Consider the following 21,526-nt stretch of genomic DNA (forward strand, 5'->3'; position numbering starts at 1 on the left):
ACAGAAGGGCAAGGGACATGCGGCTGACAATGGCCGCCACTGCCCTGTCAGATAACCCTTTCTGATCTATCCCAGAAGGGTCTGAGGGAGCTCTATTGGTAGAGCCCAGGGTCACCCCTAATTTGAAGAGGTTAGAGGCTGGGTTGGTGTCATATTTTCCCTGGTGAGTTGTGTCTTTTTCAATGATTCAGAGTCCAATCTATAGAACAACGGGCTTTCGCTGAAGCAGACTATACCCCACATCGGACCTTGCTCATCTGGCTTCCTTTGACTCACACTGGGTACGTACCCAAATTTAGCACATAATAATAATCTTTCCTATAGAATTCACCAGTTACATACTGTGTGTAGGTTCAATCTCAGCTAGACTGTCAGCATGTCAAGGTTATTCATCCCCTTCTCCTGTAGCTTTTGTATTCCTGTAACAGCTGGTAGGATTCCCAGGGAATGAGGTTGAGAGTTATGGGTCTTTCTCAATTTCAAGAAATTGAGAAAGCAAACAGCTATTTGCTGCATGTATTCCCTTATTTATGAGCTCAAAGTTTAGCTATATGACTCCACATGAGTTACTCCCAATATCTTGCTAACCACACGACTTAAGCCAGAGGAGAGGGATTGAAGTGGGCACACATGAGAGACTTCAAGTATGTATTTGAAGAACGGTTGTAGGCGTGTTGGAAAACAGCTGTTTGCTGTGTCCACAGTGGACGTGCAAAAAGGAACAGATGGCAGATTAGATGGTAAAAACTTAGATGATAAAGGGCTCGTCCACCTTTATGATAGGAAAGGAACTTAGAAGTTGTCTCTTTATTCTACAGATGAGGAAACTGAGGCAAAGGCAGGTTGAATGATGAATCCAGGCTCACAAAGCTACTGAGTAGCACAGTTAGTGTTGAATTAATGTCTTGAGGCTTGCCGTTTGCTGTTTTCCCATAATCCTCTACTCCCAATCTTTAATCATTGCAAATGCTGTGACTAGATGCTCAAGTGCTCTACCCAGCAAAACTGAGGTCTCTTCCTTCTGGATTTTTTTTAAATTTAAAAGGCTAGATGACTATCTTCCTGGTGGAGGGGGTGTGCAAGTAAAGTCCAGAAAAAAGAATATTTTCTGGAGGTCACTGTGAGCCAGTATACTTACTGAGAGTTCTTTGTTTTGGAAGATGCACATTTGTACACATGTACCATTTCTCTGCCACACCATACTTTATCTCTTCACTCTGAAGTAGTTTCTAGGTCATTTGGTTTTCCCTTATGCTGTGGAATGGTGATGGGGCAGGAGCTGCTAGCATCCTACGACACATGCCAGTTTCCCTAAATAGAAGGCAAGCAAGAATCCTCAAGCTGGGTTTTTATGTCAAGAAGTGAGAGCCCAGGGATCAGAGGAAGCTGCTGGGAGGCTGTCCTTGAAATGCAGATGAATTTAGAATGAAAGAGAAAGCACAGTGTTTGGTATGTAGTTGTCACTTAAGAAATAATTATTGAACAAATGAATTATGGTGCGTCTCTTCCTTCCCTTGTAATTATAGAGCTGGAAGGGAACTTAAAGACAAATTCAGCTCAACCTTTTCATTTTATGGGATGAGACAAGTGAAGACTAGTGATTTGCCCAAAGTCTCACAGCTAGTTAGGGATTGTGCTGGGGCTAGGCACATGTCATTCTCTGTCTTGATATTATATTACGTTGAACCAAGTGAAATTGTCATTTCTATGGATCAGAACATTTGCATATTGGCAGTTTTGTGTGGTTCCACCAATATTTTTGAAGGACCAATACTAAGTATACTTTCTTCTCAGTAATAGCAATAACAACCATGGCCTTCTCTGTAAAACAAGCCCAGAGTAGTGTAGCTTAGTGTGAAGATCAAGAATACTGGTTCTGAATCAGATGATCCTGGTTTTATATCCTTGGTCTTTCTAAGCTGAAGTTTCCTCATCTATAAAATAGAAAAAATATTATGCACATCGCTCTTGAGATTGTTTTAAAGGTTAAACGAACTGATTCTTTGAAAGGCTTAGTATATACTGCCTGGCACATAGTAATTACTTAATGAGTGTATGCTATTATTCATTGCATTAATAAGGAAGAGAATAGAACTCATAAAGTTTTAAAGATTTTTAATCCTTCTAGACAGCACATTCATTTTTTTTTCTCTGAAATCTGTGGGTTATGCCGTACGTTTGTTGTCTAACTTGGACATATCTTTATATTCTATTTCATACACTTCTGCTGGTTATAGGGAATATGCTTGGAATGATGTTCTTCTTTTAAGACCTTGGCTTTGACAAAACGTGCTGTTGTTCCATGCAAGATCATCATGGTAGAAGTAAAGCAAACATGTGTGAATATGCAAAATTAGACCAGGATCTCCATTAAGGGACGGGGTCTGTTCTGTAACAGTCATGCGTGATTCCTCCTCAGTTTCTAGCTGAGGCCAGGTGTGTAGTCAGGGCTCAAAATGACTGACCAACCGACTAAGTATATTCTTTTAAAACCTGGACCCTGGAACTATATCCAGTGTTTGTCCGTCTCTGTCTTATGGGTCAGCAAATATCTCCACTGCCTGGGCTTGGAAACAGCCATGTGTAAAGTATTTCTCATAAAACTCTTCATAACCCAGTGACACATCCAGAGCAAATATGTTTTCAGACAGCTGCATACTTAGGGGAAAAGTTATCACCCTCTGGGTAAGAACGGACTAAGGCACTCCCAGCCCTGAGAAGGAAGCAGTAGACTTACCCTGAAAACAAATACTTCCCTGGCAGAGAAAATAAACAGAAGCCCTTTCTCCTTCTCTTCAGTACCACCAACCCACTATTCTTAGGGATCGTAGACTTTTGGGGTGTCTTGCCCTAGTATCTATGCTGCTTTTGGACAGGACCAAGGCATGAAACCAAGGGGAGGAGGCCATGCCTGAGATAAGCTTTCTTCCACAGTGATTTGCAGGGAGGGGTACTTGCGGTGCACTGTCCTAACAGCTACCAGTAAATTCCCTTGTCAGCTTCCACTTGAACTGGTCTGCTCCCATTTCTCCATCCTCTATCTCCATTTACTTTGTACACATTACTTTTGCCATTGTAAATGGAAGTAAAGTTCGATCTTTAGAGAAACGTGCTACATGAATAAAACACTATTTATTGAAAAGGCATAAACTTACTAAGAATTGGCCACCATTTTGCAAAAATAAGCAGTATCCCCCATTTTACAAATGGGAACACTGAGGTTCAGAGAAATTAGCTGGCACAAGATCACACAGCAAATAATCAATGCAGCTACTACTGCAGCCTCAGTGGGAGGTGATCTTTAACCTCACTGTAGGCCTGTAAGGCTGGGGTGGGGAGCACAGCTTTTACAGGCCTTTCAGAGTTGAGAAAATTGGAGCAAAAGGATTGTGAATTACTGGTTTACCCAGCTCTACTATAAGGAGTAGAAGATGTATACATTCCTTCATTCACATATTTATTAAAACCACTTTTATTCAGTCTCTGCTCTTGGTTCAACATTGTGCTAGGCACTGAGAGGGTATCAAAAAGGTAGAGGACATGGGTCCTGTCGCAGGAGCTTTTATACTATAAGGAGATAAGAGTCCTGAAACACCTGTCCTTAATGTAAGAAGAGGAGTTTGATTATGTGATAAAAACAGTCGGTGCATTTAGAGGCGGGAGAGATCTATGTAGGTGGTAAGGAAAGATTTCATGTCTTAAACATTCAGTCTCAAATGGTGGTGCTTATGGTGGCAGAGGAGAGATTTCTTAAGATTTTTAAAAAACTTTTAAGATAATTGTAGATTCTTATATAGTTGTAAGAAATAATACAGAGAGACCTGTGTACGCTTTACCCGGTTTCCCTCAATGGTAACATCTTGCACAACTATAGTATAATAATCACAACTAGGATAATGACATCAATACAATTGTGATATCCTCAGTATTACATGTACTCACGTGTGTGAGCAAGAGTGCTCACCTGGGTGTGTTAAGTGCTGTACAGTTTTATCACGTGTATTCACCACTATCAAGATGCTGGTCAGTTCCATCCCTACAAGGATCTCTCCCTTTTTTCTTTTACAGCCATCTCCATCTTCCTCTTGCCTCCTCTATCCCCATTCCCAACCCCTGGCAACCACTCTTCTGTTCTCCATTTCTACAATCTTTCCATTTCAAGAATGTCACATAGATGGAATGATAGAGTATATAACCTTTGGGATTGGCTATTTTTTACGGTTAGCATAATTCCCTTAAGATTCATCCAAGTTGTTGTGTGTATCTATAGTTTGTTCTTTTTATTGCTTAGTAGTATCCCATGGTAGGGATATACTGCAGTTTAACTCTTCACCTCTTGAAGGGCATCAGGATTATTCCTAATTTCTGGCTATTACAAATAAAGCTGCTATGAACAAGATTTTTTTTTTTACACTATTTATGTAGCATAGTTGGGTCTAACCTCAGGCAGAGCATGAAGTGGGAGTCACTGTCGTGCCTTCCCTGGGGATATTTTGTTCTTTCATTTAGCACTCATTCAGTGAGTACTTTTTTGAGCTAAGCATTATACTACTTACATTCTACTAAGAAGTAGGTGAATGAAAATTACCTTTGTTGACTCTTGGACTTAAGTGGCCTACGGCTCTCAGTTTATGGCTTCTTTGGAAAATCAAGCTGGAAGTCCAGGGTGTGGACCTCATTAAGCTCCTGTGCACTCTGACAGGCCTCAAAAATTCAGTTTTCAGGGTTTTACTCTCTGAATTCTCCTGGACCAAGTCAGACTTTCTGTAGCATTTAATGATTAAAAATTTAATTGAAAATCTTACCAGTCAGCCTTTGGAATTATTTTGGAAACAGAAGAATAGAAGAAGTTTCTGCAGGAATTGTTTACAAATCTGCTCTTCCTTAAAAACAAAAATTAAAAAATGGGACCTAATCAAACTTATAAGCTTTTGCACAGCAAAGAAAACCATAAAAAAAAAAAAACGAAAAGACAACTTACACAATGGGAGAAAATATTTGCAAATGATGCGACCGACAAGGGCTTAATCTCCAAAATATACAAACAGCTCATACAGTTCAACAACAAAAAAACAACCCAATAAAAAATGGGCAGAAGACTGTAATAGACATTTCTCCAAAGAAGACATACAGATGGCCAGTAGGCAGATGAAAACATGCTCAACACCACTAATCATTAGAGAAATGCAAGTCAAAACTACAATGAGGTATCACCTCACACCAGTCAGAATGGCCATAATTAAAAAGTCTACAAATAACAAATGCTGGGGAGAGTGTGGAGAAAAGGGAACCCTCCTACACGGTTGGTGGGAATGTAAGTTGGTGCAGCCACTATGGAAAACAGTATGGATGTTCCTCAGAAAACTAAAAATAGAATTACCATATGATCCAGCAATGCCACTCCTGGGCATATACCGAGACAAAACTTCATTCAAAAAGAAACATGCACTCCTGTGTTCATAGCAGCACTATTCACAATAGCCAAAACATGGAAACAACCTAAATGTCGATCGACAGATGAATGGATAAAGAAGATGTAGTACATATATACAATGGAATACTACTCAGCCTTAAAAAAGAATGAAATAATGCCATTTGCAGCAACATGGATGCAACTAGAGATTATCATACTAAGTAAGTCAGAAAGAGAAAGACAAATACCATATGATATCATTTATATGTGGAATCTAAAATATGGCACAAATGAACATATCTACAAAACAGAAACAGATTCACAGACATAGAGATCAGACCTGTGGTTGCCAAGGGGGAAGAGGGAAGGGAGAGGGATGGACTGAGAGTTTGGGGTTGGTAGATGCAAACTATTACCCTTAGAATGGATAAATAATAAGGTCCTACTGCATAGCACAGAGAACTATATCCAGTCTCCTGGGATAAACCATAATGGAAAAAAAAATTTTAAAAGAGTGTGTGTGTGTGTGTGTATATATACACACACACACACACACACATATATATATGCATAACTGAGTCACTTTCTGTACAGGAGAGATTGGTACAACATTGTAAATCAACTGTACTTCAATTAAAAAAGTCAATTAAAAAATCTTCTTTTCTTTTTATAAGACTGGTAGACAAGGACTTTGACTCCTAGGAAGATATTAGACATTTGCCAGATAAAAGCTAGTTAAGGGGAAAGTTGAAATCCCACTTTTCCTTCTGTTTTACATTCCTGAAGGGGGTTTATTTCCATCTGCCCTCAAATGAGCTGTGTTGTTAGTTTGAGCCCATACTGAAAGTCTGTTCTATCCCCTCTGTTATTTAGCATATGTCATTTCATTTGAGTTTTGTTCAGAATTACAAAAGCCTCTGTCCTCAGGTGAGACTGAGTCCCACAGAATAGACCTCATTGGTGTTTTGCCTTCTAGCTTTTAGGGGCCCCCAGGTGCTTTTCCCTTTAGCGGGGACCATACATCATATATAGCTGTGATTTCAGTGTGGAGTGGGTGTGGGATTTCTCTTGACTCAAATTGCCCTTTTCTCACCTCCTACTTCTTTCCTCCCTATCTTGAAACCTCTTCTGACTGATCCAAGTAAGAAGTAACACCCAAGTAAGAGGATACCGCATTAAATACATGCAAATACTGGTGTGTTGTAGCAGACAGAAGGCTGTGATGTGAGTAACTAGTGATTCCAAGGGCTGATAGAAACTAGTTTGTAAATGTAGATGATGGAAACATTTTCCCCCTACCAGCTCTGTGGGATTGTGGGAAGAAATGAAACACTAAAATTTAAGGTGGTGGGGGTTTTTTTTGTATAATTCTTTTTTTAATGAATGTTGAAGGATGGTAGTTTTCTATGCTTCTGAGGTACATGAATGTAATACAGTGAACATGTAATAAAGTGACGCCCCATGATGATATCATTTATTTCCCTTGTATCTCAGCCTATAGTAGTGGCATTTGAAAGCTATTATTTTGGGGAATAATATAATTATGGACCCAGAATTTGAAGTGAAAGAGCATTGCAGGCTGACTAGTTTTCCTTGATCTCCTCAGTCTTTTCTTCCATTCTTTTTTCTTCTCTTGTATCTAAGATGAAAAAAAAAAAAAATCAGGCAGAGGATATCATATCTTTAGATAAGGTTTTTTTTCTTCACATCTCTATTAATTTACTTAATTCCTTTCTGCAACACATTCATGAGGTTCACCACACTCCTTTTTTCTTCTTGGTGGCTTTGGCCTTCCAAATGGAAGAATAAGGCAGAAGGAATTTGAGGCATGTGGTGGTTAAACCTGCCCTTAAAGCCCAAGCTCTATTTTCAGACCATTGTGTTGCACCATCTCCACCATTAAACTTTTACAAAGTTTAGTCTTAATTTATCTGAGTTCATTAAATGCTTTTCCTGGCGAAATGTTTCTTTTCTCCTCTGACTTGTCTCTTGGTGAAGATGAGCGTTCTCCCTGGGTTTAAGAAAGATGAATTTTCAGTTACCTTGTGAAGGTTGATTTTAGGACATTGTGTCAGGTCAGACCGAGAAGTTGCTCTGGGGCACGTGACCCATGGCTGTTGTGGCTGAATAGTGTCCACTAGGCTGCTGGAGGCCTTCTGGCTCCTCCTGTCCTTGGGCTGCTTCAGAAAGTTCAGTCCGAGGAGACCTGTGGGCAGAATCTGTCGGAGACTAGAAGATGAAACAAGCCGGAGAGTCTGCAAGGGTCAGAGAGAAAGGGGCAGGAAGCGCCAAAGACTTATAAGGCTACAATCCAGGCATCTAGAGAGTGACACCGTTGTCCAAGAGGGGCAGAGTGGCATGGAGGTCAAGCGTGTGGACACTGGTGCTGAACAGCTGAGTAGAGTCCTGCACTGCCACTTACTAAGTTACTTAGTCTCTCTGTTTCCTTATCTGTAAAATGCTTACCTTGGCATATAGTTGTGAGAAATTAATGATACAAAGTGTTTAGAACAATGCCTGTCATATGGTAACTGCTGCCTAAGCCTTTGATATTCTTATAGTTATTATTAGTCAATAATAACTAATTTTGCTGAGTTTGCTATTTACTGTCAAGAATAAGGGCTATTTAATTTGGTTGTAAAATATCTTACTCTTTAGAGGAGCCTGAGCATTACTGAATGACTGCGTTAACTCGCTCCTGCCAGATTGGGATGGCGTCATTCTGGGCTTTGAGATGAAAAGTGTTCTCGTGAGTTATGGGGCCATGGCCTATTGTAGCCAAATTCTGCTGCGGTCTGAATTTTGCTCTCTGACCAATATGAATCAGAGCATTTTATTGCTGGCTCTAGGAGATCCCTCTTTGGAAAAGAAAGATCATCTTTTTCAGTGCCATTATTTTGCAAATGAGGTGAACAAAGACCCAGAAGGTTAAGTGACTTGCCCAACATCACATAGGTCAGGAGTGTCTGAGCTGGGAGAGAGATTGACCTTGATTCTCATGACAGTGTTCTTTTTCCAGTACATTTGGGTTTTCCACAATCACAGCCCTCCTCTGAAGTGTAACGTACCTGATAAGTCTCTCTCACACAGATGTCCTTAGGAGGTATTTATTGATCAGTCTTCATTGATTAAAAATTTATAAAATGAGTGCTCATCTTCTTCTGTAATCAAAGTTATGGGTAAGATTGATTTACCTAAATATTTTCAGCTTTCCATTATAGCTTGACCATTTATTTAATATCTACCTCCGCTAGGAAAAAAACCAGAATAATAAGAATTTATAAGTATTACCTGACCCATATGTTTGTAGTTTTTGAAATGAAAACTTGAAATTCTATTATCGGTTTGTAGACGGTAACTATTATCTATAAAATACACACATATACCCATATCTGTGTGTGAATTAGTATTTAAGAAGACAGACGGGGGTGAAGTTCCTCCACTCCTCTGAGCCCAGTTCCTCTTCTGTAAAACAGGAATGATAATGATACTTTCCTTACAGTGTTGGACTGACGATTCAGTGAGACAGCTTATGTACGTCTTCTAACATGGTGGGTCTTCATAGTGACAACAGCAGTAAGTAACTTCACATATAATCCTGCTAATCTCCCCGAAAACAAACAAAAAAACCCCAACTACATCTGAACCAAAATAAGCCTTGTTAGGACGTTGTTTTACTGAGGAGACGTGCCTGATTTTACCCCCTACCTGGGCATCAGAATCCTGGCTTTATAGTCACTTAGCAACAGTCTTCTTTATATAACAATGGGATGAGGAGTTCTCAGGATTTCATAAATTGGTTGTAAATGATTGAGAAGTAAATATATATATGTGTGTATATATATATATATATATATATATATATATTTATAGCATATATTCATGTATACAAATGCTGTTATATTCAAATGTGTATATATATTTGAAAATATATGTATGTATACACACTATATTTTAGATAGGTGGATAGGTAGGTAGATAGAGTATGTGTGTGTCTATTCTGGTTCCTCCTCACTAAGCTTAGTCATTACTCGGCACTTGCTCAAGGACAAGTCTTCAAGACTCCACTGGTAGATGTCTGTGGAAGGCTCTGCTGCGTTCTGATGAGCTCCTCAAGATGCCAGAAAGGCTGAAAAGATGCTGGCACTGGTTCTGCTGTCTAGTTTGGAGCTCTGTTTATCTTTGGTCATTGTATCCACTCTGCAAATAGTACTGGGTTCATGTGATGGAAGAGAAGGTTTAAATTCCCTCTGATTGGAAAGAGTCACTTTCAGCTTCAAGTCCAAACTCCAAAACCGTTTCCTGGGTACCATCATCATATAGTCCCAGCCTCCATCCCATCCCCACTGCTTTCCAGCTGCTTAGGGTTGGAGGTGAGGGGGGATTGTTTAATATCCTCTATTGTGTGAATTATGCCTGTGAATTCCATCTCAGAACCCTTGATGAAATAGGTATTGTTTGAAATGTTACCTGATGAAATAAAATTGGAATCAGAATTCTGGAGGATTGACTAAAGTCTTACTAGTAAGAAATAAGATCTATAATTCTGCAAAGAGTAAACTGTAGAATTCCTGTCCCCTAAATTCCCTACCCCAAACAGGTCTGTGGTTTAACTTTAATCTCACTCTTCTTTGTGTCTAAAGTCTCCCCTCTCAAGGACCTTTAGCCTGAATCCACAATCTCCCCAATTCCTGTTTTTTGACTTAAATCCCACTCTCTCTGATATACAGAGCCTGGGCCTGTGTTATTACACACTTAGGTAATTTTGAGGCTCTATCATCACCTTGAAATCTTTCTCAGACATTCTCCTCCTCTTCCTTCCCACTTTAGGACAGGGTCCAGGTTGCTCATTAATTACATTCTTGAGCCTAGGTAGCAATGAATGCAGTTTGGGAAGGTAGGCTGGCTGTACAAGCAAGCATGTGACTAGTCTCACTCACAGAGAAGAATACCTGACTGAGAAGGCCAGTTCGCTCAGGTAGTTACTGTAACGGTCAAGAGTGCCAAGTTCAAGGATTTTCACCCTGGGTCATTGGGTACAGATCCCATGCCCCTAACACCACATGGCCCTTTCCCTGATGCCCACTGCGAGTGCCAAGGGAAAAGGCTCGGAGCCACCCATTTCATTGCTCCTGAGAAAAATACTCAGAGCACACACATGCTGATTACTGTTGGTGGCTAAAGAATGTCCACTTCTTAAATGAAAGACAGTGTGCTTCTGTGTGCATATAAATATAGACATCCTTTTGTTTTTCTGCACTCCACCCTCTCTAGAGTAGTGTTATGCTGTCTTCTGCATTGAATTCAGTGAGTGTAGGTTGTGAATTGTCTAAATCTTACCCCATAGTCAAAGCTCCACTCAAGTTTCACCACTTCCCAGCTCTGGCCCTCATCTCTTCACTTCCCCACTCGTCACACAGTTGTCACAAATATACCCCTTTGTCTGTAGTCCTTTTCCTCCTCTGCAGATGTGTTGTCTGCCCAGCTCTGTCACTTAGCAGCTGTGTGACCTTGGACAAGCCACTTGACCTTGCTGAACCTCAGCTTTCACATCAGTAAAAGAAGGATTATGATGACACTTGTTCCTACCTGCCCTCCCGCCCTCCCAGGGTTGTTGTGAAGAGCGCATATGCCAGAGTATAGTGTAAACCCCCAGCCTTGTACAAATGGGAGCTGTTACTATTGCTGGAAGCCAAATCTTCTTGACAACAGGAACCAGGTCTTACTACTTAATAGTTGTATCTGTAGTGCCTCACCCAGTCCCAAACAGGGGACACTCTGAATGAGAGAGGGAAGGAGGACTTTTGTCAGTTTTTATACCCTATTTTACTAGTTATCATTCTCTCCTTCAATATAGCTATATCTTATCATAGATTTTTTTTTTTTTTCCTAAAAAGACATTTTGCACTGGGCAGAGGATGACTTTTTTTCTTTCTTCCAATATTCTTCCTCTACATCTCTTGCTCCCTCAGCTAGCTGGGTAGTGGTGTTGGAATTTACTCTGATCATTTTATGCTCATGAGAAAAAACTTATACAATTGGAGGATATCTGAGAGATCAGAGAGCAAATGCCTCATTTTATAGGTGAGATCACCCAGGGAGGTAAGTGAAGCCACCAAAAGTTTCAGTCATAAGCAGCAGAGAAAGAACTGGTTTTCAGCTGCTCCTCCAGGCTGACTCTGAATAATGAAGTATCGGTGATCATTTCTGCCTGCCTTTGGAGGGTATTTTAAGTGTTGACTGACACTATAAAGCTCTTTCTCAGATCAGTGCAGGGATTTTTGTTGTTCAGGAGGGCTTAGGAAAAAAAAGATTTGCTGATGCTGGATCATCATATCATCATACTCCCTGCCTGCTGCCCACACTTTAGGAGTTTATTTATATATGCTGATAAACTGGATCACATAGAGCATTAAAAATCCCTTTGTAACGAGTTGCATTACACGTCAGGTTTAACAACATTCTGTACTGCAAAGCTCAGTGTCTTGGGTGTGTGGGCATTGAGGGAAACGCCGCTCCTCTTTGCATCTTTGAGTTCCTTCATAGGAACCTGTGTGCCTGGCCCTTCCTTCCACTTTTACCACTCTCTTCCTGGTGTGTCGGACAGCACTTTGGAGCCAGGCAGACCTGGGTTCATATTCCAGCTCTGTAGCTTAGAGGCAAGATAGGTTTAGGCAAGTCCCTTAACCGCCATGAACTTCAGTTTCCTCATCTGTGAAACACAGACGATACTGCCTACTTCGCTGGTTCGCCTTATGGTGTAGAGGTAATGTGTGTAAAGATGGAAGAAGGTATTGAAGGAAGATAAAATGTCTGTTTCTTCTCCAACTTTTCCGTCAAGTCCAAGTTCTACCTATTAATTTCATTAACTTAGTTTTTATCTTTTATAACACCCATACATACCTTTCAATATTATTAGTAGTTAATAAGGCATTTTGCTTTTCTATACAAAATCACATTCTTTCTTGTTGCCTTTCATCTGATTTTTCCAGGGTTTGGCTGAGAATTTTCAGAAGGCTTAGTGTATAATTTATCTCTTTTGGAGATTTTCCTTCCTCTTGCTAAAAAAAAAAAATTTTTTTAAAAACCCCACCCCAAACCAAAACCCACCAAGTTGGACATCATTTCTAAATTTGAATCTCCTTTTTAAAACACTGTGGTTCAGTTAGTTTAAAGAGAGGTTTCTCAGAAACAAAGGTAGTGCATATTTTTCATCTCCGTGAAGATTATGTCACAATTCCAAACCGCTATATATATTTTTTCCTAATAAGGCAAAGGCTTGGAGATAGTTTACTTTCTCGCTTTTTGAATAGAGAAAACATTCCTTTAAAAAAATCAAGTTCTGGTCCTTTGTAATAACGCTTCAAAGTGCATGTGGTACTTCAGTGGAATTCGGTCCAGTATCAGCAAACACTGTATGGCAGGCACAGGGTCAGGTAGTGGGAATACAGAGGAGATGGACACGATGTCTGTACCTTCAGGGAGCACCCAGGGTCCTTGTAAGGGAGACGGACAAGTCAGCAGGCAGTTGCTGTGTAATACAGTCCTGTGAGACCACAGAGGAGAAGACTGTAACCAACTTGTGAGGAAAGGGCTAGACTCACCTCCTCAGAGGAGATGACAATTGGACGGTGACTTGAAAGATGAGGAGGAGTCTGAGAAGCTGGGAAAGGGCATTACAGGCAGAGGGAGTCCTGTGTTCTAAAGGCACAGAAGTGTCAGAGGCAAATTTAAGGACCATCAGGGTATGATGTCGGGGAAAATGGAGGGGAAGGCAGGGCCCAGATCTGGAGGGGCCCATGTAACACTGAGGGGTTTGACTTTTATCCTGAAAGCAATGAGGAGCCATTGAATGGACCTCCCAGGGAGTCTTACACCAGAAGGAGACCTTAGAGGTCAGAGTCTAGCATTTCATTTGACAGATTTGGAAACTGAGGCCGAAGAATGGAAATTGATGTACTCGTGGCCACACAGCTAGTCAGTGGCTGATAACGCACATCTTTGTATAGACCCAGTGGTGCCTGGGGAGTAGGGTAGAGGGGAGCCTTCACAATGAAATTCCAGTGTTGACCTTGTGAAGGCAGATTCTCATAGGAACATTTAGCCAAAAATTTATCATGGGGACTGCATGATTTGGGCTAATGACCCCAGCATGCCTTTTTTGCATATTATGTCCTTTAAAGGAAAGGCCATCACTAGCTAGAAATGCTCTTTGACTATTTTTAGGCTGTGTGGTAGGGGGAATTAGTGGAATTCTTAAGGTCAACTCCAGCTGTTTTTCTCCAAAAGACCAGCTGAGTTTTTCATGAGATTTGCTCATTAGGGCTTTTACCCTTCAGTGAGGCATTGTACTGAGTCTGAGTCAGCCTGTCCTGGGAAATAAGGGACGAGAGTTTGGGGAAAACTAGATTGGAGTTGGGATGGCTGCTGCCCTTTTTTTTAAATGTTAAGCACTAACTAATATTAAGTGCTAATTAACGTTAAGTGCTGTCTTAGATGTGGTTGGTTATTTCTCATACCTTCTCAATCACAGTGAAGGTCCTTCTGGATTACAGCAAATACCTCAAAGGATTGTGGGGTTTTGAAGATTCAGGGATGCCATATATGTAGAGTCTGACACGATGCCTGGGTAGAGTTCTGACTAATTGCATCGTAGTACACTGAATAGCACCTTTCATTCAGGACTGTCACCTTGGAACACTCTACAGATATCAAGTCAGATATTCCTTAAGAATCCTGTGAGGGGAACTTGCCCGTGGTTATTTGGCATCTACAATTACATACTACCTCTCTATTGTGGGTCAGGGACTCTGGGAAGGCAGGTGAAGTGAAAGTATTCTTCATTTCTTCTGGAGTGTTCTGTGAACCCTTACTCCTATCGAATCTTATGGGTGTCTGTTTGGAGCTCATGCTGTGTTAGAAGGTAAATGGATAAATATAGCTGTAAAGCATTTTTGCAGTTCACAAACTGTCTTTCCATATGTGGGCTCGTTGGCCCCCTGTAGTAATTCAGCAAGGGAGGTGGGCAGTGGTTAGAATCAATTTTAGAAAGGAGGAAATGGAGACTCAGGTAAGTGCTATGTTCGTGGTCACCAAGCTAGTCAGTGGGTGACTCGTTTTCAAACCAGATCGTATGACTTTAAGTCTCATATTCTTTCCTCTTCATGATGCTGCCAACTAGATTGAGAAATAAAGGGCTAAGTTTCTCCTCTAGCATAAAAGTGGTTTAAGGAATGCCTTTAAAGGAAGGTAACTGTTGCATACCCAACCGAGGAATGAAGGATCATGTCCAGCATGGGATTTCTAGACATGATGGAGTAAAAGTGAACTTTGTCCCACTAGCTCCAGAATAACAGCTATTTTCTGATCTAGAACTCAGTGACATTAAAATAACAATGTGTAACTTATGCTAATGAAAACAATACTCATTTAAAATTGTTGGTTGGGTTGAATGGTAGTTGAGAGGCATTAACCAAAGAGAGTAGGTCTTACAAAGTTTCTATCTTAAGAATTCTGTCTAACACAGATGATCTGAAAGAGAACCAGAATACTTCTCCCCTTCTCTCTTAAATGGAGAAAAATGAGGCCATCCTTACTATTCACAGAACAGGAAGCCTGAGGAGATACTCCCAACACTTCAGTGACTTACTTAATAGTTAAGAGTTTTTTTTGTTTTGTTTTGTTTTACTACTATGTGCAAGGTACTGTGTGGCTACAAAAATGAAGTGGACATAAATCTTTCCCTTAAAGAGTCTAGAAGTGGGAATTTGATATGTTTATAAGTTTCTGTAATGTTTATGTAATTGTTGAATGCTTATTGTGTTGGGCACTTATATATGAGCTTAAATCTTCTTAACAACACAATAAGACAGGTATGATGCCCATTTTACAGATGATAAGCCTGAGGCTCAGAGAAGCTAAGTAACTTGCACAAGAGGGTCACATTGTACCCAGGTCTGACTCTAGAGCCTGTGCTCTTTCCTACTTCAGATGACAGATGTACAGATAAGAGCTACGAGGGCTCAGTGAAAGAAGTAATTATTGCTAGCTTGTGGAAGGGATATTTTTGAGGGGCAGGGGGCTGCAGGAGCAGCTTCATGGAGGAGGTGTCATTTAAGCTGGGGCTTGAGTGATTGGTAAGGTTTGGATGTGTGCAGATATAAGGGAAAGACATTCTAGGTGACGAGAACAGCAAGAACAAAGGTCTGGTGATAATAGTGTAGAGCTGATATTGAGGAGTGATTTGGCTGGAATTCACGGGGTGAGAAAGGGTCCATGGAAAATAAGATTGGATAGGGAGCTTGGGATGAGAAGTACATCAATACTAGGAATTTGGACTTACTCTGCCATCAGGGAAGAGCTAGGGAAGGTTTTTAAATTGAGTATGGCATGCTCAAAGTGGGGCTTTGGAATATGAGTCTAGCTGGACAGTATATGGTAGCCAGAAGTAGGGTGAACCAGGAAGTAAAGAAGCCATGTTCAGTTCATGTTCCCTTCTAAAGGAGTGGTAGAAAAGGAGAGAAGGGGTTGAATTGGAGGGAGAGTGCAGAGGTTCAGTCAACCGAACCTGGCAACTGACTGGCTATATGGCAAGGAGAGGAAAGCATCCGCTCTCAGTGTTGCTTTTAAAGATGTATTTAGGGCTTCCCTGGTGGCGCAGTGGTTGAGAATCTGCCTGCCAATGCAGGGAACACGGGTTCGAGCCCTGGTCTGGGAGGATCCCACATGCCGCGGAGCAGCTGGGCCCGTGAGCCACAATTACTGAGCCTGCGCATCTGGAGCCTGTGCTCCGCAAGAAGAGAGGCCGCGATAGTGAGAGGCCCGCGCACCGCGATGAAGAGTGGCCCCTGCTTGCCACAACTAGAGAAAGCCCTCGCACAGAAACGAAGACCCAACACAGCCATAAATTAAAAAAAATTTAAAAATTAAAAAAAAAAAATTCCAGTGGCTAAAAAAAAAACAAAAAACAAAAAGATGTATTTAGTCAACAGAGTTCCAGGCAACAAACTGGGGGTTCAGAGATGAATAAGGCACATTATCCTCAGGCTGTATTAGTTTCCTATTACTGCAGTGCAAATTACCACAAACTTAGTGGCTTGAAACAACACAAATTTATTATCTTACAGTTCTGGAGGTCAGAAGTCCAAAATGAGTCTTACAGGATAAAGTCAAGGAGTTGGCATAGCTGAGTTCCTGCTGGAGGCTCTGGTGGGAGAATGTTTCCTTGCCTCTTCCAGCTGTTAGAGGCTGTCTGTATTCCTTGGCTCATGGTCCCGTCCTCCACCTTCAAAGCTCATCACTCCAACCTGTCTTCATCCTCACATCTCCTCTCTCCCTTTTAGACCATCTTGCATCCTTATGAGGACCTTGTGATTCCACTGGGTCTGCTGAAATAATCCGGGATAATTTCCCCGTCACGATATCCTTAATCACATATGTAACGTCCCTTTTACCGTTTACCATATTCACAAGTTCCAAGAATTAGGATGTGGACATCTTTGGAGGACCCTTATTCTGCCTACCAGGGAGTTAACAAACACATCTGTGGACGATAACTTGACAAAGCTTTTTGTCCCTGTAATCTCTTTTTTCTTCCCTTTATTCAATCAATGAGGTACCTGTTGTAAGTCAGGCACCATACCAGGTGCTGAGGGCACGGGGATGCCGAGGCGCCTCGCTGCCCACCTCTAGAGGAAGAAGAATTAGAGAAGGGCTGTTAATGTAGAACCAGAGACCAAAATGTCAGACTCTTGGCTCTTGATTTTCTAAAGCGGAGGTCCAGGCCTAAGACGAGAAGGTTTAGAAGAATTTTGGTAATTTAAAAATGGGATCCTCCTACCCACCCTCTCTACTGCCAAACCCCAATCCCCAATTTAGATTTTTTTATCTACTCAAAGGCCTCTGGGGATGGGGGTGTTTGCAGAAACCAGGAATTTGACTCCTTCTTAAAATAGGGTGGGAGGTTAGAAGAGGGAGACAAATAGAAAAAGCAGCAGCAGTAACATTCCAACCTCAAGGTAGCATAGAAAGGTGATTGAGTTGGTGAAATGTTGAAGATTTATTGTCAGCTGGTGTTTATGAAGCCCTTACTATGTCCCAGACCATTTAACCTACAGCCCAGTGTCATCCTCACGGTAACCCTGTAAGGTAGGCCTTACTGTCTATGTAGCACAGACCCAGAAACAAACCCAGAGTCCGTAGGGGAACTGCCAAAGAACTAATGAAAGATCAATCCCCTTCCAAGCATCTTTTGACTCTAAATTCAGTACGTCCTACTCCATCACAGCAGCCTCTTATGTCAAGGGGTATAGTTAATGCATGTGGTTGGCATTATCCACCTGTATCCATTTCAAAACAAGTGTCTCTCAGAGAGGAGCAAGAAAGACCTTGCACACAGTTAAGAACTTGATGTATCTTACACTAGGGTGGTATTTCATAGAGGAAAGACTATGTGAGAACATCATGGGAAGGTGGCCATCTTCAAGACAAGGAGAAAAGACTCAGAAGAAATGAAACCTTCTGATACCTTGATCTTGGACTTGTAGCCTCCAGAACTATGAGAAAATAAATTTCTACTGTTGAAGTCGCCCATCTTTTTGGTTTTTGTTATAGCAGCACTTTCAAACTAATATAATGTAGGCAGAGTATATAGACATTCTTTGTGCCATTCTTGCAGTTTTTTATGAGCTTGAAATTAATTTTTTAATTTCAAAATAAAAAAAGGAAAAATTAAAGAAAAATGGCACACATCTGTCTATTCTAACATAGAAACAAAAATATTGAAAGAGTATTGTTAAAATTTTAAAACCCAAGTCACAGAAACAATATCCACTTTTTTGTTGAGATATGTGATATGAGCATCTGAATAGAAAATGCCTGAATTGACATATAATACAGTGTAAAACAATGATTACTTCTCTGAAATGAAGTTGTTAAGTGTGAGAGAAAAAGAGGTCATTTACTTTATACCTTGTATGATTTTGTGATTTTCAAACATTTTTTTAACAAAGAAAATGTATGTTACTTAATGATAATAATAATAGTATTAGTAATAAATTCAATGAAAAAAAACAAAAAAAGAACTTGAGGGCTTCCCTTGTGGCGCAGTGGTTAAGAATCCGCCTGCCAATGCAGGGGACACGGGTTCGAGCCGTGGTCTGAGAAGATCCCACATGCTGCGGAGCAACTAAGCCCGTGCACCACAACTACTGAGCTTGTGCTCTAGAGCCTGCGAGCCACAACTACTGAGCCTGTGTGCCGCAACTACTGAAGCTCGTACACCTAGAGCCCGTGCTCCATAACAAGAGAAGCCACTGCAATGAGAAGCCCACGCACCGCAACGAAGAGTAGCCCCCACTCGCCGCAACTAGAGAAAGCCCGCATGCAGCAATGAAGACCCAACACAGCCAAAAAAAAAAAAAAAAAAAAAAAAAAAAAAAAAAAAAAAAAAAAAAAAAAGAACTTGATGTCTCTTTGATGGGATCATTAATGGCCTGACCAGAGAGATTTGAGCAGGTCTGGGCCAAGGGTGAGGCACATAAGGCACCCAGGGCACAAATCTATGGAGAAAAGGTCACACAAGTACTGGCACTGCACTTGCCATACCCTGAGAGTGAGCGTCTCCTTACATCGTGTGCCTGGGTGCCCGACTGGTAAGGAGGCCTCACTCTCAGGGTGCTCCAGTACAGTGTGCTGTGCTCACACAACCTCGCCTCCTTGAATTTGGGGCCCTGAGCATCTTGCTTGCCTCACCCTAGGTCTTAAATTTGAGCGGGGGCCAGAAAGAGGAGAGGACCAGTGAGTTCGGTGACCTCAGTGCTGGCTGCACATTCAAACCCCCTGAGTAGCTTAAAAAAAAATATCTCGGGTAAGGTCTGACCCCAGACCAGTTAAATCAGAATCACTGGCATGGGGTGGGAGGAAGGGAAAGAGGCCTAGGCACGGATATTTTTTTTTAAAGTTTTTCAGGTGATGCTAATATACAGCCAGGTTTGGGAACCCCTGAGTTTGTACATTTGGAGAGAGTCCCTCACTGCCAGGCTGAGTAGGAATGTACGTGATTGTACCAAAAGTGAGGGTTTATGTAGTCCTTTTAAAGTCAGAGCTGAGGACTGCTACAGTTCAGTTAACTTTATGATCCTGGGTTTAATTCCAGCCTGGTTAATAAATCAGCTGGTTCTTCCACTCCCTTCCTCTGAATTTGAAACCTAGAAAATAATTAAATCTAGAATTCATCTGCAATGCCTGTTGTTATCATCAATGTGCTGGTTTCAGGGGTGCTGGGAAATGTATCTCAACCCATTTTATTAGCCCGTTTGCAAATCCTTATGTGGGTTGAAACTGTATCTGTCCCGGAAGATAAAGGAGGTCTCCTCTGAGTGTCCCAGCTCTCACATTAGGTAGCTGTGTGACGTTAAGCAGTTGGTCTAACCCCTCTGTGTCTCAGCTTCCTCATCTGCACGAAGAACTGGTTATGACTCCATGATTCAGCCATTGCTTCATTTTTGCGTTTGCTCTTGTTACAGCTGGAAAACAATTGATGTACAAATGAACATGCTTAATTTTGCTGTACTCTTTAACCAGACGTCAGCCATTTCTGACCTGTTGGGAATCCTTTATAGCTGTGATTGCCAAACCTGGCCAAACATCTGCATCCTGTGGGAACATTTTAGAAAATGCAGATTCCTGGGCCTTGTCCCTGAAGATCTTGATTCAGTGGGTCTTAAGCAATGTCTGGAAATCTTCTCATCAGCCATATTTTGATACAAGCAATGATAAGTTTGATTAAGGTGGTAGAACTCCCAATTTAGATATCACTGTAGAGTTGACCGTTGACAGAGATCATAATTCTTCAAGGAAACCTTCCCTGGCCCCCCGAAACTACATTAAGCCCCCTGGTTAAAAGTTTTAAGGCACCCTGCTCTTCTGTTTTGTAGGACTTCTCAGGCTTGTTCAATATCTGTCTTCCTTTCTGGAATATAAGTTCTCTAAGGGCAGAGACGGTGTACACTATTCCAACATTTGGGACATACGACCTAATCTCTTCCAGAGTTGAGATCTGTGGTGAATGCTGCCATGGCAAAGGGAGAGGAAGTCTCCATCTGGCATTTTGAACTGAGGCAGGGCTCCAGGTGCTTCCCAAGCTGTGTAACCAATAAGAGCCCATGACTGTGTTGGCTCTTACAGCAGCTCCGTGCGATGTCCAATGAACCTTGTTATACTGTCTTAAAGCTCCTTGATGTGTTGTAAGTCATCCCTTTCGTAGGTTGTCATCCCTTTTTTTAGATTTGAGTTTTCAGCCCAAGTGTGAAGATTAATATGAATTTTCAGCTGCCCATTTCCCCAGCTCCTTTCTCTTTACTGTTTTTATCTTTTGAAATCCTGATATTCCAAGACAATACAGATTAAAAGGGTAGTTCAGGCACATTTATCAAGACTGAAAAATGTGAAAAATTCCAGTTCCAGTTCCCTCCTTTGGCATTTCAGGCCCCTCAGGGTCTGACCCCAGATACTGTTTCCCCATTTGTACCCTACACTCCAGTTACCAGTCTTCTTTTTGAACACCCTACCTTCATGGTTTCATGGCCAGTGCACTTGCCCAGAATGCCCGCTCCCTTCTTCTCAGCCTCCAAGGCTCTCCTCATTTGATCTCCTTCCTAAATCCCTGTGGCCCCTGACACTTGGTTTGTGCCTCCTTTATTAGTACTTGACATAGTACTTGTACGAAGGTAGGTTGTGTGTGATACTGTCTTCTTCACGTGGCCCATTATCTTACCCTTGACTGGGACTTGATTAAACTCTTTGATTCCTATGGGTACCATAAGTCTAAACTTGCCTAGGAATGGCAGAAGGTGAGCTTTTCTAGAAATCCAGAGACATTATCATTAGGTTTGAAGAGGAGATTAAGGTGTAGGGAGCATTGTCACATATGAGTAGTCTTTCCTTCTCTGCACTTTCTTCATCCTTAGTTTGAGATCACCAAGTCAGTCTATGGGAAATGTTACCCGTCAGCTGCATCAGCCCCGGGGCTGAAGGAGGTGACTGAAGTAGAAAAATTTCTTCCACTTTTGGAAGAATCCTCACAAAAGTGAAAGCTTTGTATCTTATGGTGCC

General features: G+C 41.4%; 1 protein-coding gene across 9 annotated transcripts in view; it reads left to right on the plus strand.

Annotated features, from left to right (window-relative positions):
- Positions 1-21,526, plus strand: part of SYTL2 (synaptotagmin like 2) — a 100,472-nt gene that overhangs the window by 15,528 nt on the left and 63,418 nt on the right. The window contains exon 2 of one of the 9 annotated variants that reach the window (XM_036859636.1): positions 8,916-8,989. The exons of the other annotated variants lie outside the window; for them this stretch is intronic. The gene's annotated coding sequence lies outside the window, so the exon portion shown is untranslated. The remainder of the gene's footprint in view (positions 1-8,915; positions 8,990-21,526) is intronic. 9 annotated transcript variants of the gene reach the window in all.

Source organism: Balaenoptera musculus, chromosome 8 (genome assembly GCF_009873245.2).
Source record: "Balaenoptera musculus isolate JJ_BM4_2016_0621 chromosome 8, mBalMus1.pri.v3, whole genome shotgun sequence".
NCBI lineage: Eukaryota > Metazoa > Chordata > Mammalia > Artiodactyla > Balaenopteridae > Balaenoptera > Balaenoptera musculus.